The sequence below is a fragment of the Falco cherrug genome, chromosome 2 (genome assembly GCF_023634085.1).
Source record: "Falco cherrug isolate bFalChe1 chromosome 2, bFalChe1.pri, whole genome shotgun sequence".
In the NCBI taxonomy this organism is placed as follows: Eukaryota; Metazoa; Chordata; class Aves; order Falconiformes; family Falconidae; genus Falco; species Falco cherrug.
This window is the reverse complement of record NC_073698.1, coordinates 24,202,754-24,223,439: the sequence shown is the minus strand read 5'-3', so window position 1 is coordinate 24,223,439 and position 20,686 is coordinate 24,202,754. Positions and strand designations below refer to the sequence as shown.

The 20,686-nt window shown below is 43.8% G+C and overlaps 2 long non-coding RNA genes across 2 annotated transcripts in view; both read right to left on the bottom strand.

The window, feature by feature from the left end:
- The window catches only part of LOC114017887 (uncharacterized), a 59,204-nt gene extending 39,112 nt beyond the window's left edge, over positions 1–20,092 (bottom strand). Inside the window, exon 1 of the long non-coding RNA XR_003563190.2 lies at positions 20,017–20,092. This is a non-coding gene — a long non-coding RNA (uncharacterized LOC114017887). The remainder of the gene's footprint in view (positions 1–20,016) is intronic.
- On the bottom strand, positions 10,870–20,007 carry LOC129735344 (uncharacterized). The gene is made up of 2 exons (XR_008730861.1): positions 14,513–20,007; positions 10,870–11,194 (listed from the first exon to the last, which is right to left on the bottom strand). It is a non-coding gene; the product is annotated as an uncharacterized LOC129735344 (long non-coding RNA).
- Positions 20,093–20,686: the final 594 nt, after the last annotated feature.

The following is a 20,686-nucleotide window of genomic DNA, read 5'->3' as shown; positions in this document are numbered from 1 at the left end:
TTTCACAGAAACAAACTAAGAGATGGCTTTTTATACATCTCAAAAAATCACCAAGGTAGACAGGACCTTTTCAGAGGTTATTCCTGAAATAACGTGTCCCTGGGATAAAACACAGCTAAGGAATTACTATTAAGAAACATTTGGTCAGCTCTGGCAGTTTTGATGCAAACCTAACTGCTGCTGGAGTCACATGCCCCGCTGCTGCAGGGCTGCCACGGGAGAAAAGACTGGCAGGGGAATGCAACCAAGTGTGTCTCCCTTCTCTTATCCTCTCTCCTCCCCTCCACAAAAGGATAGGAAAACTGAGAAAAGACAAATAAACCAGATTTTTAAATTGTCTCAGTGGCTCTAGCGGACTCTTGCACACAAGCAGGATTCACGAGCGTTATGAGTTGATTTCCTTTCATTTCTGGTCTTTCTGCATCCCTGCTCTGTTCTGGTTTACTATTCTCCAGCTCCCTGTACAAACAGGATCTTTCCTCAACAATGTTCTGCCACATCATCTTCCTTCCTTTGTATACAGGCTGAGACTGCATGTTACACACCATGCGGCTTCCTAAGGCACCTTGTTTCTCAATGCTAGCAAAAACAGGAACCAAAAGCGAAGCAGCAATAAAACACTAAATTCTCATTGCAGTTTAAAACTGAACCCTTGGAGGTTTCTGATTCAAGATGACTTTTCAGTTAACGGATTTTTTCTAGTTTAGTGCTGTGGGTATCGCACTGCAGAATACGTGCAAATGAGGCACAGACTCAAATGTCTCTCTGGCAAAGTCTATGACACTGACCCATGCTTTTCCTTCTCTTTTTTTTTTTTTTTTTTGGTGTGGAAAAGTAAAGCCAGCTGAGCAAAGTGCACGCTGCTTGACTGTTCACCTCTTTTCTCCTGTCTTGTAAGGCTTGCTGTCTGATTTTTTGCTTCAGGGAGATAAGATAGCACGTCTTCAGGGAGAGGAAAAAACCACAGGGCGCACTGTACATTGCACAAATGCTCTTGTTATTCTGAGGCCTGAAGAAACGAGGAAGGAAGCTTGAGGCTGGTGGTTTGGCAGGTGTGGGGCCTTTTTTACGCAGACATCTGTTTTAAGTGGTAGCTCTGGGCTCGGGGATAAGCAGGGAATGCCTTCACTCCCACCCCTTCCCTGTGTCATGGCACAAGGGGTTTGGGGGTCCCAAAGAACCAAGGTCACCCACTTGCTCAAGTTGTGCTTTGGGACTCTGCTGTCAGGTATTTGTGGGGCAGGGCTGCAAAGCGAGCTGAATCCTCCCTGCAAACTGGGAACTGGGTAACGCAGCTGCTCCTCCACTGCCCAAGACAAAGGTGCTGCTGCCGCCGCACTGGTACGCACAAGATGGATGGGGTTAGAGCACAAAATGGGTGAGCGACAACACACATGCTAAGCTCGACGCAAAGACCTGATGAAAACGGTTTGGATGCTACCACACACACCACATCAAAATGAACTTTTCTAATCCTACTAGATCATTTCTAGCAGTTTGGGTAACACTGCTAGCGATACTGTTACAGTTTTGAACCAACTACTTGCTTCGGCAGGATGTTATGGCGTACTCTCTGCTAAGCCCCGCATCATGTTAGAAGGAATTCATTAGTGCTTGGTGGTTAATCATCTATGGAATAACCGTACCTGCGATCCCCACCTTAGAAACAATCTAGGAAGAAGCTGCAGTTTTTAGGGCTGGATCATGCTCTGCCAAAACACACGTGTGAGGAGGAAAACGAGGGTTTGCATAATATCCTCCCTGGTGGGGATTCTCTGGGGCAAGTAAGTGTTGAGCTACACTGTTATTTTAAATGACAATAAGTTCTTTCTCCTGTAGTTCTCTGTGGACTTCAATGAACATTTACCAACTTAATTATCTTTAAGACCGCTACTCCTCTGTTACAGATTGCTGAAATTGGTCAGTGAATTCAGAAGTTACCAGGGGAAGGGCAGATAATGCAGAAAAGCACAGAGAGACAGATGTATACAGCTGCCCATGTGATCACAGACCCTCATTTCCATAAGAAATCAAGCTGAAGCCATTTCAAGGTGAGGGACTGTTAATCCCTCCCAACACACTCATTACTACATCCCAAAATGCATCTCCTTGTCCACTGACAAGGAGAGTCAGTCAAGTACCACTCTAGTCTAGTTAGGAGAAGAGCTACAGTTTCTGTGATGGGCTTCACGGGAACTGCTGGGCTTTATGGCTTCTTCAAAGGTTTTAAGCTGTTCTGTGCCGATGTGCCTTCGTTCAGAGCTGAGGAAGGGGTAGATGACATGGTGGGAGAACTCGGCTCCTGTCTTTGCTTCATGCTGCAAAGGACAGAATAAAGTCTGCTGATTCCACACCAGAATGGGCAAAATCCTGGCAAAATGAAGGGCTAGGCAGCATTTTGACATTTGTGGAAAGGAAAACACAATTTCTGACATGACACATCCTGCTGCCATGCTTAATGTGGTCTCTAGAGCCACCACACCATTTGTGTTGGTCACCTGTGAGCAGCCCCATTGCAGTGCTCACAATCTAATAAACTTTGGAGCTTGGCTCTAAAATAAAATTGTTTTGCTCTGAGGATTAGAAGAAAAAATAAGAAAAGCAAGTCACAAAAGGAAGCCTGATGTTCCAGCTTTGGTATCGTAATTTTTTTTTTCTTTCTTTTTTTCTATCTGACATATATCAGCATGACAGCAAACAGAACCTTCCCAGTTCACATGGTGGTACAGCTTAGCTGTGCTGGTAAGTGGTGAATCGACACTTTGCTCTAGCCTGGCCCTAAATTGTACCATTGACATGTGGTTGTAGTCAGAAAACACATTCGGTAGGAAATGGCACCTTGTTACTTCCCAGATTATGTGCTCCCTATGGGGTAAATATTTAAAATATCATGCAGGGTTTTAGCAGCAACATCCCTATTAAAATAAATGGGATTGGAGTGAGGGTAAAACCAAGCACGCAGTGCTGGGACGTTATACCTATAAATCTTCCGTGTCTTACGCTCTGTGCTTTCTTCGCTGACAAAAGACAAGTGTTTGCTGCCTTTGTAAGGTTCATAAAGCACAAAGGGAGGGTGTGTACCCAGCAATGCTTCCTGTAGCACTGGCTGCAGCTACAGCGTGACAGCCCAAAGCAGGAAGGACTCGGAGGGATTCCTCAGCTCCTCGGCACAGGCTGCAGCCTTAGCAGTGCGAGGAATCCAGCTTTTGGCTGCAAGGAGTCCAGCTTACTTCCGCGCCGCAGACACACAGTGACGAAGTTGCCTTTAAAACAGCAGCTACCTTTAGCCATGAAGTATTGTAGGCAACCATGACCTTGTAGGCTCCTTCAAGGTTACTGAACATACACTAAACAATTTTTCGGAAAATTTTGTCTTTTGCTTGTATCTATTCCATCACCGCAGTGGTTGGTAAGTGCCTCAGTTTACCTAACAACAAAGGCTGGGACAGGCCCTTTCTTTAGGACAGCTACCTTAAAACAAGTAACCTGACTTTGAAAAAAACAGCCTGCTCTCCAGCAGACGTCGTTTCATGGCTTTATACAACAAATGTAACCTACATGTGCAAGGTATGGCTAGCAGTGTTCTTTGCTACCTCACTAGATGGCGTGTGGCCGTGCCTGGCAGCAGGCAGGGGAGGATTAACCCAGCGCGTTAAGGGCTGTGCTGCACTCCTGCCCGTGATGTGCCTTTAAGAACGTGGATCAATCAGTTGATGTTTCAAGGGTGAGAACAGTATTTCCAGAATCAGGAATAGGACACCATGCTGAAAACACTTCCATTTTCAAAAAGCTGAAACGTCTGCCTGAAAAGTACCCTTAAATCAGCAGTGGGGCAACACTGGTGGGAAAGAGGTTTATTACACTAACCCATTTCCTAGGCAAAACATGCTTGCAAAGACACAAGCTCTTCAAATCTGAAGAAGAACAGGCCTGAAGAAGGGCGTATGTGTTTGCAAGGGCGTCTGCTTTCTACAGCGTGGTCAGCTAGTCTAGAAGCCCTTTGCTCTTCCTATCAATTCTGCCTTGCTTATAGCCTGACACTATCACTGCTGCAACACTACTGAAACAACGTCCACAACTTCGTATGGTTCTTCAATAGGCAAGCCATAATTTGTATTCTCACTTTCCCTGCTCTAAACCCAGGCATAGCTGCCCTCTTTTGTTCTTCTGTTAACTATTTATGCCTCCCACTTTGGAGGAGAACAAGCCCCAGCTCTACCCCGAGGCACTTACTTTCATGGGATAACATGAAATTACCCTCACCGGGCATTCGCAGTGTATGTGCAGTAAGGGTCTGCTCCTTTCTTGCTTGGGAAAACAGACATTCAGTCTTCAAGCTCTCAGGCATGAATTGCACAAGTACCTGGATCCATTAAAGATGCTGCGGGTTCCCTAGCACACTCACCAATGGCGAAGCTTGCCACAGTGAGGTCTGGAAGGGTTGGGTGGCCGGCTGCTGGCGAGCATGCTGGCACCCTCGGCAGCTCCGGGGCTGAGCAAATGTGCGGTTTCACAGCTGGCTGAAGCTGACCCACAGATGGGCTCCTGCCAAAAGGCATCTCCCCCCCAACCCTCCACTGACACTTGTGCTCCTTCGGCTGTGGGGTCAGCAGCGCCGGGGGCTGATTGGTCTCGACACAGTCCTCCCCTCGTTTCTTTTCCCTTTTGGTAGGGTTAATTTTCAGTCAGCTCGGTTTGCTGAACTGGCTGACCAAGCAGCTGGGTGGATGCTGGGGCTGGCACAAGGAGAGGTGGTGGGGTGCTGCGATGGGAAGTGCAGGACTGGCCCTTCCAACGGCAGTGCAGGCTCAGCTGGGGGGAGTCAGCGAGGGCTGTGCACCCACAGTGGGCTTCTGCTGTGCCTGGCAAACCTCCCCAGAGGGCTGTGCACCCACAGTGGGCTTCTGCCGTGCCCAGCAAACCTCCCCAAACACAGGGCAGGCAGCTGCCTTGGGATGGGATGCAAACATTCCTCTGCTCCTTTGAACACAGTGAAAAGGGGTTTAACAACCATCTGTTAAAGAGCAGTGCCATGAGAAAAACACATCTGAGATACATACAAGCGAGGGGTTTTCCTGTGGTATTTAGGCCTAAGGTGTTTACTGTTTTACCATCCAGCTATGCACCCAGCCTTCAAATGTGTTCAGTGCAACACATGCACTAATTTAACATCTGCTACACCATGGTATACCCTGGCTGTATCAGCCACCAGTGCCACAACATGCGCAACACTCTCTCCAGGGAACAAAATAATGCCCAAAATCCAGTAGCTTCCCTTGTCGTTTATGGCTGATGGCTCTTCCTGGTGGGAGAGTGTATTTGTGGTAGGTGTCTGGCTTGGGAGAGAGGGTCTGGTAGAGTGCCAGTGCTGCAGCTGCGTGGGGAGCTACGGAGAAGAGGACCTAATGCTCACACTGATAAGGGAAATGGGCAAACAGTGGCAACCAGCTGAACAAGAGACCTCCCAGCATTCCCTGAAACGAGAGCTTGTTCTGCCCTTCTACGTCAAGTTTTTGCAGCCACTGTAAGATGAAGTTACATGGTAAGACATGTTCTGCCAGGGTTAACCCACAGCAGCCTCTCCACTAACCTTCCCCTGAAGCAAAGGAGGATTAGAGACAAGATGTTAATGGGAGAGGAAAATCAGGGTCATAGGATGGCTTATAATCAGTTCTGTAGGAGAAGGCAGGTTGCTACCTAACTTTCTTATGTATTTCCATGAAATGCACCTCCATGTCTTTGATCAGCTTGCTCTGCCACCTTGGCCTCCAAGTGGAGTTGTCTTAGTTAACTCATTTGGTTCCCATTTCCTCATGCCATCACTCAAATTTAGTACATTGAAACATCTGGATGAACCCAAAAAAACCTGCAAGTGATGTCCTTACTGTATCTATTCCAATAGCCTATGCTTTGAAAGTCATAATACATATAGCATTTCTCTGCACCTAGCCACCAGTACCTCCTCAGTTCAGGCTCCTGGTTCTGGGTCCCACTCTCCTATTCCTCTGCTTGGTTGCTCTTGGGCTCTCAGGGTTTAAACCCATCTTACTGTCAGAATATTTTGTCTGAATTCCAAAAGTTTTCATATACTTCTCTCCCCTTTACAGCAACGAGCAAAGATCCCTTTAAGAAAGAACTGTGTGGGCTATAGAGAAATGCTGCCAACTACTGTAACAGGAAAACATTACAGCTCCCTTTTGCCCCCAAAATAACATTTTCTTGCTGTGGGTAAACAGCTATTCCAGTTTTTCTGGGAGCAATAATCACAGCCCTCTCCTTCTCCAAAGGCAGCAAGCCATCCTGCATCCTATGGAGCAGCTCGTTTCCACACGGCATGTTGGGACCACATCAGCCTCTGCCCAAGAGCAGTGGGAGCAGAGGATGAGACCAGCAGAGAGGCAGCCGAGGGGGACGCTCCGAGGAAGTTGCTCCTGCAAGAGGATCACTCAACAGAAGCTAAAAAAGTGTTCCCCACCAGAACAGCACTCAAAGGACTTTGTCTGGGCTCCTCTTTGCCTGGGAAGGGATCTTACTTGGTTTCTTTTCCCTCTACTCCATGCCCTGGAACCTGTAATTCTGAAAGTGAGTCTGTATTCATGTAGATGTCAGCAGAGAGACTGATGGTGTCCTGGGATTCAGAGACCTGAGCTGTGTTTCATGCGATGCCATCTCATTTTTGCATCTTGAGGCAAGTCCCCTTGCCTCTGCCATCTCCTTGCCTAGATTTATTGCATCTGCTGTTCAGGAATGTTACAAGGCCCGGGGACAACCACTGTTTTCACAACACCTAGCAAACAACAGGTTCATTTTAGCTGGGGTTTCCAGGTACAAAGTAACTGTAAAACAAGGAAAGCAATGCCATTTATCAATCTGAGTTATACCATGAAAAGCAGATAAATAGATACCATAATCAGAAATTAGTCCTCCAGCTACAGTCTGGTTTTAGTTTGTGTGAGTTCTGCCCATAGAAGCACTTTCTTCCCCAAAATGCACAGGTCTTGAACTTCCTGACTTTATTGGGGTGTCAACCTGTAGTAATTTCAAAGCACAATTTCCATTAGTATTGATCTATTTTGAGATGAACATTGGCCTCATTAGGCTTTACTTTGCTTCCTGCCACACTGCTCATCAGCTAAGGGTTGGAGCAAAAAATCAGGACAAGTGAAGCAAATCCCTGCTCTGCCACTGACAAGAGATGAATCCCTGCCCCTTTTGTTTTTCATTTTCCTATCTGTAATGGGAGTAATACTGATATCTCTTACGGCAGAGGCATGACTGCTATGTCAGTTTGTAGAACACTCTGAGATGGTCAAAGCACATCTCAACAGAAGTACAAAGTGCTACTGGTGTTTCCGAGGTGTGTGATGTCCGTCCTAAAATAACCCTTCCCGACCTGAAACTTTGCATGTCTGGTTCCCTATCACATCTCTGCTATAAAATAAGCTGTGTTCTGGGTGAACTATTTATTAAATACACAACTTTAAAATTAAAAAAAAAAAAAGACAGACTTTTGAAAGAGTCTGCTTGTTTTTAAGTCACTGCACATCACAGATTTTGCCTGATCTGAGAACACCAATTGTATGGCCACAAGCAGACTTCATGGAAGACTCTCTGGCCTTTCTACTGGTATGCATCATGTTTAGTGCAATATATCCCAGATCCTTTGTGCTTCTGAAGGCTAAGAAGCTGTGTAAGATCTTTTGGCAGAAAAACTACTCATAGATCATGACAAGAGCATGAACAAGCAGGTTACATAACTGACAAGCTAGTCACATCTTGGTAGGCATAAAAACATTTATTTTCTTGTCACTTAGTGATATGACAACAGACTATACTTGCTTCTTTCAAGTCTCGCTGCAAAATATGCTTTGCCTGTGGTTGCTCTTCCAGCCATAAAGGGTGTACCGTAGAAGGGCACATGGCTCTGGATTCCTACGGTAAGGCTCCAGCTCTGAGGCTGCAGATGGCCACTGTCAGCAACAAAACTCATTTAAGGTATACCCACCTCCCTTCACAGCCCAGGCTGTGCGTTCCCACGTACTGCTGAACCCGACCTCCACCATGCTCTTTCTCCTCTGTGTCACTTTAGCGAAGCGAAAGGATCTCCAGCACAACGCAGGTTAACTGGCCAAGTCCAGGACGGGTGTATTTAAGCAGGTCCTCAGTACTGTCTCCTCTTCAGCATCATAGGGTGCCTTGCAGTGTGCATTGCTCCTCATCACTGACACGGCAGCAGCTGGAGGGCACTTCCATGCCGGTCCTGGGCATAGGGTCTGATTCCTCCTCTCCCGCAGACGTGCCTGCATTTATACTAGGTCTTTCAGGCGTGTAGAAAATATGTCATGTTCTTAGCAGACACTGCTGAAGCAGGAAATGCCTTAAATAAATATCTGGCCTTGCACCATGCAATACCAGAGCCACAGCCGTCTGCAGCACACCGAGATACGCATGTTCTCTGCTCATCCAGAACTGTTCCACGTTGTTCATGCACATTACAGCTCAGCCTCTCCAGGGAACACTGTGTTTGCTGTTACATTTGCACACCAGCCAGCGCTTTGCTTTCTGGTCTATGAATGGTGTATCCAGAAATTGGCTGCTACGCTGGTACGCTTCAGAGAGGATAATGCTGTCCTTTTCCCCGCTGTTTATTGTTTACCAGAGGTGCCTGATTTCCGACAAACAAAAGAGACGGATTCTGGGCAATTTAGCAATAATCAAGAGCAGGATGAGCAGGACGGCTTTACAATATGTACAGTACTGGTGTGTAGGGCTCAACAAAGGCCCGTGTCCTGGGCAGCTGGCTGATGCTGGGCCGTTAACACTGCTGCATTAACGGTAACAGCCACAAACCTTGTCTGCCCGGCAAATCGCAGTCAGAGAGCAAAGAAACCTCCAAACCAGCAACAGAACAACTGAATGGGAAGCCTATGACATTAAATACACAAAAGGGAAGCCTTGGGACTATGAGAAGGAATTGAGTACATTCAGCACAGAATAGGTACTCATTAGGGGACTACTTAAAAATCATTGACTAGTTTTGCCTACCAGAGTAGCTCTGTCAAAGTCAACACCGACATCAAAAGTTTGTGCAGATGAAGTTTACTCAGGTACAGAAAAGCAGAGCAAGACTTCCCACTTTGATCAGTTGCCTGGCTCTGCCCCTTGGTGCGGAATTCCTTCAGAGATCTTTTGGGGTTTCTTGTGTCACTTGACGGGATTGCCTCTGACATAGGGCATCATGTGAGCGGAGCTGTACAACTGAGGCAGGGTGGTAATACTAGGCATGGTTAGGATGCGTGTGGCAGAGTTTATTTCATGCCAGAAGCATAACATGTGGCATGCTCCCTACCTGCAGTGCAGTCCCAAGTGCTCTTGGTCCAGGACCCAGGTGGAGAACCCAGGTGATCTATTCCTCAGCTGCATTACACATGCAGAGCTCAAGACTGCGAACTGCTCTGCCCTGCAGATTCCCAAGATAGAGACTGGGCTGCTATTACTTACCACAGCACATAAAGCACCCCGTCCCCATCTCCTTCTGCACGCTTCCTTCCCTCCACCAGCCTCCTCCCCTCCTGTCCCCCATCCCGCCCTCCTTACAGCCAGTTATCCCTCAGCCCCCAAACCTGGCTGGAGCAGTGATGTGGACAGGGCTGTCAGCGTAATGCAGAGGAAGGGAAGAGGCGACACTAAGGTAAATACTCTGCACCCTCTAGCCCCCTCGTTGCTTATGTCTCAATAAGCTAAACCGTTTCAGCTAATTTGTCTTAGTCCTTGATACAGGGTGCGTGAAGGCATAGCCTGAACACAGCAGAGAGGCCTCTAATACATGGTCTGCGCTGGCATAATGTTAGTTGTTTGGGTAGAGTTCATTGAGCAGATGTAGATGTTTAAACTGTAGGTGTCCATTTGTGAGTTAGGCACCTTAGGATGCCGTTTCAAGTCGGAGAGAAATAGACACTTTTGGCATACGGTAGAATTTTACACTCAGTTGAGCTAAATTGAGCCTTGTAAGCTCCTGCTGCTCCCCACTGACAATACAGCAAGTCAGGCACGACTAGCTCACAGGTAAATGTCTGTATGGGACATTTCAAGTGACAGGTGAGATGAATCATATTTCGTATGGCTTTGTTTTGACATAGGTTTGCTACACGCTGTGGGGCTGCCAGGAGGGTGCTTCACAGGGCGCCTGGTGGGGCACGTTCTGGCAGGTAACCACAGAGGCCAGGGAGCCAGATTCAGAGGAGGAACAGAGAGATGCAGTGACAGACACAGCAAAACCCTTTGGGAACATGGCCACTGAAGCAACCATGACTTCATTAGACTTGCTCAAGATGCCCTCTAGCCTAGACCTTTCACCTCATTTAATGGTTTCTTGGCCTCAATCCCTTATAATTCTGAAATAAAAAAAAAAACCTCTTTTGACTCCTGTTTTCAAGCTAGGGCTGTTTGATTTGGAACACTGCATTGAAGTCTGTGCTACTGATTGATTTCAGGTTTATTATATTTTCCCCTTTGAAACATGCTACAGTAAAAAAAAAAATATCTGTACTTCGTCGTTTTTCATGTAAACCCCCCCCCCTTTTTTTTTTTTTCAATCTTAGCAAATGCTCAGTCTTTTCCACTTCAATAGCTTAAAATTCTCCCCTGGGAGCCTTAAGCTCTTTAAATATTTTTAGGTTGCCAGATTTCTTACGTTCTCTCTCCAGGAAGCCAATTTTGTTTCTAAGCTCTTGAGAGTAGTCCAGCTTCATCTTTTGCGCACTCACTGCATCACAATAAAATGCTGCCTAATTGCTGCCTCAGCTGAGTCCCAAAGGTGCTGGAGTTTGTCTCTAGGCTACAGTTGTGGGCAATAAACTCTTCTCAGACTGGAGTTAAGCCTTTTTATTATTTAAATCTGAGTCATGTAAAATTAGTTTACTAGCAAGTAACCCACAAAGATCTAGTATGGAAAGAAACTCCCACATATTGTTTTCCAACACAATGAGAGAATGATCAGATACAAAGATCTGCAAGCAACTCATAATACAAGATGTAATAGACCAACATTTATTTCAGCCAAATAGAGATGAGAATGTTTCTGTAAGCTCAGGAGTTACTCTCAGACCTTGGCTGTTTGGTGTTCTTCAGCTTCAAATTGAAACTGGCGGTACGAAAAACTTTTTTCCTTCAGCTTATCCATAACCTGAAGTACCTATGAAAGAGGAAAGGCAGCTGTAGATAACAAATACCAGATGAGCAAAAGCTTTCTGCTCTCAGTCTAGCACAACAGCCAGAGGATTCAGTGAGCATTTTGCTAGAAAACCATCAAGAATATACTAAGACTGGGTGGCTGCACCACCATCAAGCTTGAGAAGGGCCCTGCAGCAAGGGACAAAAGGACACTACAGGGAGCAAGAATGAGCAAATGCTCTTTTTCTCACCAGGACCATATTCAGCCATTCTCAGTAGCAGAAGATACCTGTTCACTGCATACACAGGCATTTTCTCCCTTCACGTTCTTTTTTTTTTAATCTGTATTTTAAAGTGCTTTTATTTCTGTTGTAAAATTAGGCTTCTGATGATAGAGCATACTCCACAGACATTATGGTAGAAAGACTTATTGATCATTTTTTGAGACTTTATTCTTTAAGACAGCACTTGCTTTGGGTGCATTTGGTGCTGTGTGCCCAAATCCATGGTCTTAATTAAGCAAAAATGAGGCTGGAAGAGATCTCCAGATTTTCTCAAGATGGTTAACCACCCTTTAATTAGAAAAGGTCAGACATGATAGCAGAGACCTGGCACAGCCTTTGTGGTGGTGTTGGCAGCACACTTGCAAGCTGGGACACTCGTGAGTGAGCACAGCACACGTCCACGTCAGGGCAAGATGATTCAAGCGGCTCCTTTTGTCAGCACAGAGTGCATGCGTAACAGGCAGATGGATCCATCTGCAGTAACTGTGAGGAGACCGTTCACCACACACCACACACTCACTGTGCAGAGACCCCTCCGATTGCTGGGGTCTCTCATTCCTCATTTATATTTGTCTTGATCACTTCTTGAGAACATAATGGCAGACACGGCATGGACTGCAGGACCTTCATTACTAAGGGTGACACGTAAGACAGGGAGGATGCATGGGTCTGAAGTCGATTTTGGCACGCAGCAGTTAGAAAAGCTAGGACGCAAGTTCTGCCTTATTCAGATCAATGGGAATTTTGCCACTGATGTCAGTGGGATGAAGACTTCGCTCCACATGTCTGCTTGTAATCTGAGAACACGTATTCTACAACTCCTGGAGACTCAGGGAAAATGGGAGCCCACAGAGTTCATCTTAGATTCACTGTCTGAAATAAAACTACGTGGATTCTTTGTGCCCTTTTTAGTTATCTGTAAAACAAGTACGATAATGCTTTGAGTGCTAAATAATACAAGGTGTGTAGGAAGACGTAGTATCTTTTATTAGGCCAACTGAAATAGTTGGGGAAAAACAGACAAGCTTTCAGGCTTGTCTGAAATGCTTTGAGATGCTCTGATGAAAGGTGCTCGAGCTGTGCAAGGGATCATTAAATTACATTCTTCCTCTCTCTGGAAATCATTTAGTGATATTTCAAAGGAAAGATGCTGCACAGAAATAACGGATTCCTATTGCAAGTGCTGTCTGAAGCTAAATATCTTCCTTCCTCTCCCTTTATGAACTAATCTAACGAAAAATATGTTTTAAATTAACATGTTAAGAATAATTTTGTGGTATAGTCCTGTGAAATGTTCTGTGTTAAGGGTAACTCACAAATCCTTAAGCATACTTCAGTACACACAAACAAAATGGCTGGATTTCTGTGTAATGCCTTGCAGAAATTATGAAAGTATCACTGTAAAGAAATTAGAAAGCATGGAAGCTCTGTGCAAAAGGCACGTGGAAAAAAGAAAAAAGGCAGATATGAGTCAAAAACTACATTACACTTGTAAATGCTGCCTAACAAGCCCCCAGATTTTCACTATTGAGCGTGGGCATCATGCCTTCTAAAGCTGTGAGCCAGTTATTGTCCATAAAAGTGTGACAGAAACAACCATTTAACCCTCTCCTCTCCCTGATTTACCAGGAAGGAAAACAAACTGGGAGTGCTCGTTGGAAGCCAGCCAGGGGTGACAGACTCACAGCATTAAGGTATTGCAACTGTGAGTGCAGCAAGGTATATCAGTGCCATCAGGGGGGCAGCAGACCACTAAGGTAACTGGGGGCCATGAAGGGGTAGGTGAGGGAAGGTTTAACTGTACATAAATGCTACTAGTATCACTTTCCTAGTATTTAGTTCAGTGTCAAGACACAAATGATGCCAAGAACTGAGAAAATTGGGGGAGGGAATCTTTAAATATGTAAAAAGTAGTTGCAAAGATGGATGAAGTAAACTGTTGTTTGTGTCTATTAGAACAACATGCAAGGGGGATAAACTGCAGCAAGGGAGATTTACATTAAACCATGAGACAGCTGTCCAGGATTAAGGAAAATTAAGCATTGGTATAAACTACCTAGAGAGACGGTGTAACTTCCATCACTGGAATGTGTCAAAAATGGCTTAAATAAACATCATCAAAAATTTCATTACATATGATGGTCCAGTGAAGCAAATAGACTTGGGAGATTCATCTGAGAAAGGTTACAATATGTGACCAGGTTTTCCTGAATGTATTCTCTTTTTTCCCCCCGATAAATGTTGTTGAAGATTTTCTGTTCATGTGAGATTTTGAGATGCATTCCTCTGAAAATATTTGTCTAAGACCGGAGGGGCCATTTATCTTCTGACGTGCCTGTTCCTCTCCGCTGATCACAGATGCAGTCACAGATGACTGGCTTGGTGTGGACACCTACTTATTGAATCCATAAAGTCAGATGAGACAATTACCATCCTTAATGACAAATTGTGTCCTTTCTAATATATTCCTAGATAGAACACTCAAATCTTCATTATTCATTCCAACTATAATTACTTGTTGTGCATGTACGAGGTGGCACCCAAAACACATAATCATCATTATTTATTGTCCCGTATTAGTAATTTTATCACATTATACTTAGATGCCATATGGTGTGATGAAGAATATAATCAAGGTTTCCTATGCAGTGGATAGAAAGCTTCTAGACAACAATTAATATAATCTATTCCACTTCTGCATTCCATTCCTACCAAGAATATCACGGAAGTGTATGGTATCTCAGGAAGGAAAATTTTACTTTTAGATCTAAGAGCCAGCCAAAGATCTGCTGAGCTGCAGGCAGAGCTACAAACTAGGAACCTAAGTGGCTTTACTTTAGCAGTATGTATGAAACACTAAGGTGCTTCAGATATATAGTACTAACCACTTCTGTTCTCAAAGTCTGTATACAATTAACATGTACTCAGCTAATCTGTATGAACCTATGTGTTTATATTGTACTCATCCCACTGCAGGACTAAAAGTGGGCACTTAAGACATGTCTACACTATGTCCTACACCGTGGTCGAGGGAAAAAGCCTGAGTACCCAATTACCTCTGCTTAATTGTTAGCTCTCTCCTTGGGGACCTATTCAGGTACATCCCACGCATTCAAGATTAAGGCACAGATCTTCAGTAGTTCACTCTTGGGATCCCCCCTAAATGGCAGTAAGGCCAAGAACATTGTATTTGGCTCCCTCAGACCCATTTTGTCTTTCAACGCTATTCCCGCAGGCTCTGCACTCTTAGAAGTGCAGAGGAGGGACACCACAAGGTGTGGACACAGCACTCTGTAGTAGCCCTAAGCTGCCGAAGTGTGAGTCAGCATGCACCACTGAGCCTTGAGATGGAAAATTGCTCCCTGTCTTGTGGGATACACACTTTGGAGCCACTTCCAAATAATGGCACAGGGAGTCCACCACGTCAGCCAGTGCTGCTCTCAACAGTGGTGCTGGAGGCTGCTTCTGTAATGTAGGAAGGTCCCAAGGACTGTGTCAGTAGGAGAGGGATCTCTTGGTATCTCAGGAAAGCAGAAACCCAGAATACAAACGCCAAAGGTGACCAGGAGAAACAGCACAGGACCACCTTCACCATCATTAGAAAACTGTAGAATATTATTCTACTGTACTTTTGGAATATTTTTTTTTAATAAACTTTGCTCTTCTTTTGTAACCCATAATTATGGAAGCCCCAATCTTGTATTTCCTTTTGCACAAGTACCCTCATCATAAATGTATTTCTCCACTGTAAAAGGATGTGAAGAGTTAAGGCTCTGCACTGATTTTGGCTGGGGTAGGGTCAATTTCCTTCATAGGAACAGAATGTTTTAGGTATTGCTGAGCAGCACTTACACAGCATCAAAGATGTTTCTGTTCCTCACACTGTCCCACCAAGTTGGGCTGGGGGTGCACAAGAAGCTGGGAGGGGACACAACTGGGACAGCTGACCCAAACCAACCAAAGGGGTGTTTCATACCATATGACATCATGTTCAGCATATAAAGCTGGTGGAAGAGGAGAGAGGTCTGGAGTGACAATGTTGGTTGTCCCAAGTAACCGTTACATGTGATAGAGCCCTGCTTTCCTAGAGATGGCTGAACACCTGCCTGATGATGGGAAGTAGTGAATGAATTTTGTGAATGCTTTGGTTTGCTTGTGCGTGTAGCTTTTGCTTTACCTGTTAAACTGTCTTTATCTCAATCCATGAGTTTTCTCACTTTTACCCTTCCAATTCTACTCCCACATACCACTGGGCAGGGAGTGAGCGACTGTGTGGGGCTGAGCTGCTGCCTACTGGTGATAAACCACAACAGGCTCATTTTGTAACTTCATTACATTTAAAAATGCATCAAGCATGAAAATTAAACACAACACATCCATCCCCTCTCATACTTTTTTTTCTTTTCAGGTGATATAAAAAAATATTTGAACAAGGAAATGCACACAAGAAGACAACAGCATATATAGGTTTAGCTCCAGCTTAGCATAGACAAGTTTAGCTTTGGCTGTGCTTCCTTGTGGATTTTACCTTCTTCCTTACTTGATTCTTTAGGAATGGTTTCATTCTTATTTTCATGGAGAAGAACAAGAAAGAGGTGAGTACTTCAGCTAAAAGAAGCAATTAGCCAGGTTCAGATATGGAAGGTCACAGATAAATAAAACTGAACAATCTCTTCCCAGGTCATTAAGAAGCTTACCTGATGACTAGTGAACTTTAAAAAGCAGCATAAGATGCCATGCAAAAATTAATAACTATTAAAACTATTAGCAATTCTCTCACGTCATTGGGTTTGTGGCCAGCATGCCTAACACATGCTTGTTTTAAAAGCATACTGGTTTAAAACAGGACGGTTAATTCTGTAACATGAATTTTTTTAACTAAAAGAGACTGCAAAGTAGTGGTCACTAGTGGCATCAAATCTCTGAACTGTAACGACTTTTAATCAGAAAATAAAAGTTTTAGTCACATATTTGCAGCTGAGCCTGGGTGGTTTTAGAGGTTAGTATACAAGGCCATTGAACCTAGCTTGTTGTAGTCGGTAGTGCTTTATGCACAAGGAGCAGCCGTGCAGCCCGTGGGTGGGATTCAGCTGGCCAAATGTAGATATTTCATAGCTAATATGAATATCTCATGCCGGTCATACGAAGCATCATCTAAAAAGCCAGATTTTCCATTGATTTTGAAAAGAATCTAAGGCAGCTAGCTCACGTGCAGATGTCTGCACTGTAAAACACTAAAATTAGGTAAACTGCACAGTGTGTCTGTGGAAACATCAGCAGCTCTTGGCTGATGGGTGGGGAACTTAAGCTACTCAAACTCGAATGCAGTTGCTCTGTTAGTGGCAACACCATGCTTTTAGGCTTATTTACAAAGTTTAGCACATATTTTCACAGTACATTTGTAAATCCTATAAATTATTTTGTTTAAACTATGACCCTTTTTTACATGGATAACAGAGATATAAGGCTATCTCTTTCTTACAGCGATGCAAACGATAAAAAATTTCCATGATATTTGTGAAACCCTAATATTGTAAAAATCATGTACTTGAACAGAACAATGCTCTGATACAGGAGTCAGTCTCCTTAATTTACATCTCAGAGTTAAATGTATCTTTTTCTTGGTGGCACACTTGGCAAACAGGTCCCTGAGTTCAACAACTAATTTCTGTCTCTTGCTAAAAGCTCATCACTTCCTCATCTATGCAGGTTTAACCATTTACAAGGTCACATGATGAACAAGATCTGAGACAGGACCTAGGTTAAAAGTTACATCTTCTTTTGCAGGGTTCTTTTTAACCCAGATGATTTCACCAACCTAGTCGACAGTGCCACCACATCAACAGCTGTACTAGCACAAGCAACAGAGTGATATGTAAAAGCAGAGGGCACGAACAAGTTTTGAGGGGCGGAGATCAGTTAAGTCAGCTTTGTTGCCAAGGAAAAGATGCAAAGAATAGCACAGAACAGCATTCAAAGTTGAAGAGGCTCCTCCAGATGATAATTCAGAGCAGAAGCCTAACTAACTTCGAATTGCTCTCTGGAGCAGCCTCTCTCAGTCCTTCAACTATGCAAGGCATCTAGGGAGACAAGCCTCCTAATTTAGGCGTCTAAGTTAGGTGTTTAAACATAGGCAGTGAATATCCCTCCCTGAGAATGAGATGTTATAATTTTAAATGTTTAACCAAAGCTGTGATACCAATGTCTGTTCTTTTAGGAGATAGTGTTCTTTGTGCCACTGATCCTCCCTCTACTAACACAATCATGTTTCTCATTTATTAAATAAATGAACAACATTAACAAAATGCACATTGTCCAAACACAGTCCAAATTTTGAAGTTAAAAAAAGATTCCCAATTTTACCCTCAAAATACAAACCAGATTAAGTTGTTCACATGGAAACCACTGCATGTTCCCTACAGTCATCACATCAGGGGGCCAGAAAGGGAAGAGATTCTTCACAATGATCACCAGCATATATTTAACTTTCTTGATCTCCCTAAACTTTTTTTTTTTTTAAGTTCTCAATTGAGAACTTTGGCTAAACTTTTGTCTCCAATTACATCTTGCCATTACTACACTGCTCCTACCTACTGAACTTTCTACATACTCAGTGATGGGCGTTTAAGAAGTTACTGATAAATGACAGAAGTTGGCCTTCCAAAGCAGATGCACGGCCTCCAGTATGTTTACCTCCTGCCTTGCAGAACCTTGATACTCAGGCACACACCAGAACACCAACTTTCAGTGCATCTTTCTTCAACATAACCACCAACACTGCCATTGATCACAGCCCTATTCAAAGGACTATTTGAGACAAATCTGGAAAGGATTACCGATATGTCAAGGAATACTCCTTAAATGTAGCTATCTTCTGTCCTGGATGAATGTGTTTACAGGAGCAGATTGTTAAAGCCAATTCATCTTCTAGTATCTCACACTGCAGAACTGCAACTAACATGCCTAAGAAATCAAAAACACTGGGCAATCCATTAATATGTATTAGACTGTGCTCTGTTTATTCTAGTGGTTTGGCCACCTAAACAGTGTGTGCAAAAAGGTGCTCAACAGCACCCTGATTTGAAACTGTCACTTTTAAGTCATAAAAGTATCTAGAGGGGAAGGAGACTATATACCAGCATGACTTAAAATTAATGGTTGTGTCTGAGTTAACAGGCTCAACTGATGTAACTGTCTGGCTCAAACTATCAAAGCCTAGTATTCTATGGTTTTGTACCACTTAGCCCTCATCACTTCAATGAAACAGCTGCCTATGGGCCATACATGGTATTACAACTGTGCACAGAAGCAGGTGCTCCAAGTAGTGGTCATTTCATGTGTGCAGACCAGGCAGCTTGATGCCAGATGAAATCTTTAACAGCCAAGTTCTGCCTACCTTCTCCTTAGCAGCGGCACCAGCTGAGTCCATCTTTTCTACCCTGATACTTGCTACCAATCTAAATGGAACTCAGTTACTATTAAGAGTGCCACTGTTGCAAATGCAACTGAAACTGGCCAATGAGGTTCAAAATTCAGGCAGTGGGACAGACTGTGTGCTCCAGAAGTGTCACATCTTTAACAAACCAGCTCAACATTCACACCCTACCATGAAAGAGACATGCTGCCAAACATTTTTTTGCTTAATAGTGCATCACGGGAGACTTCCTCTCAGTTGTCAACCCTACCAGACTGATTCAGGGAACTTTGCCGCTTGATACTGTCTAGTGGGCTGCTACAGGACTGAGATGATATGAATAAACTTTTCTTTCCTTGTTCTGGTTTTCACTTAACAGTTGTTGACACACAGCTCCCTGGGCCTGACTCTACTTTCTCCGAGGTTTCTGTCCAAGTCTTCCTCTCTTTAACTACTGTAAGCCACTTTCTTATTCCTTCTCCAAAAAATAATGCTCTAACATATGCAAAATGCTTCTGCATGTTAAGTATATACAGAAAACAAACACAGTATCCTAGTTCCTCTTAATTTCTTCTGATTTCTGTCCAGAGACTCAAAGCAGAAGAGCTGGGTTTTTTCAACCTCATGTGGGCTTGCTTCAACCCATCTTAATCCTCTCTTCTACCTGTATTTTCCGTTAATCTGGCATTGGCTTGTTCTTCATCATTTTAATCAACCTAGTCATAACTGCCATGACAGCTTTCTCTCTACATGGCTCTAACAATGCAATGAGCACGTTAGGTAGGACTCCTCTCACCTACCTTTAGGCATCTACAGTGCAAACACTTAGATTTATGCCGATAAGCTAAGTCTGTTATAACCACTGGAAAAAATTAAACACATTCAGGGCACAGTCCACCTGGGTCAAAGCAGGAATTGTATTGCCGAAGTACCTCTCTCCCCCCACCTTACCAAAAAAACTTAAGAGGAAAGCTAACTCACAGGTAAGGGTCTGCAAGACAGTTGTCTACATTTGGTCAGATAAATACAAGCACCTGCATCCATTCCTACCCTAATTTTCTGACTTAACTGAAATCTCATTTGAAAAATCAACTGTTTTCCCTTGAACTGCTGTCTATTAGCAATTCACTGCATTTTGAGATGCACCTTGTATGGAAGATGTTGACTAAATCCTTCTGTGTTGCCACCCCATCACAATTTCTCAAGGTTCAGACTCTGAGGTTCTTTCGTAGTACAGAAATTGGTGTATGTGTCATACTGATTAATATCATACCTTAAAAATATCGACACAGAAGACCAATTACTGTATGTGCATGAAAATTAAATTGCTACTGATGCCTTTACTGAGTTGTGCATAACTTCCCTTGGAAGGTTAATGTCCATGAATACGTAACATGCACCTTCTTTTCGCTATTGCTTCCCTACTGTTTTTCACCCTCCATTATTCCAGCATTTCTGAAAGTAGCCTGTAACACCTTTGGTAAAGAGTTATGTTTGCATGTAGGCATTAAAGATTATTAAGAAGGCACAATAATTCCTGTAGTCTAGCTAAATATAATTGCAAGGGGAAGGGAAGATAAAAGCAAAGGGCAGTTCGTAATTCACAGACATGTATGTTTTCAACCTTCTCTTGCAGAAGTTTGTGTGTGGGAGGAGGTAACAAATGATGCTCTCTGCTACTTTGTGCTAAAAGCCTGTGCCAGCCATCTGAGTTAAGACACAGTCTACGGAATTTATGTAACGATAACCAAATCAATTCAGAAACCAGTTTTGTTAATCTGACACAGACCCTAAGAGTGGATAGCTTTAAACTTAT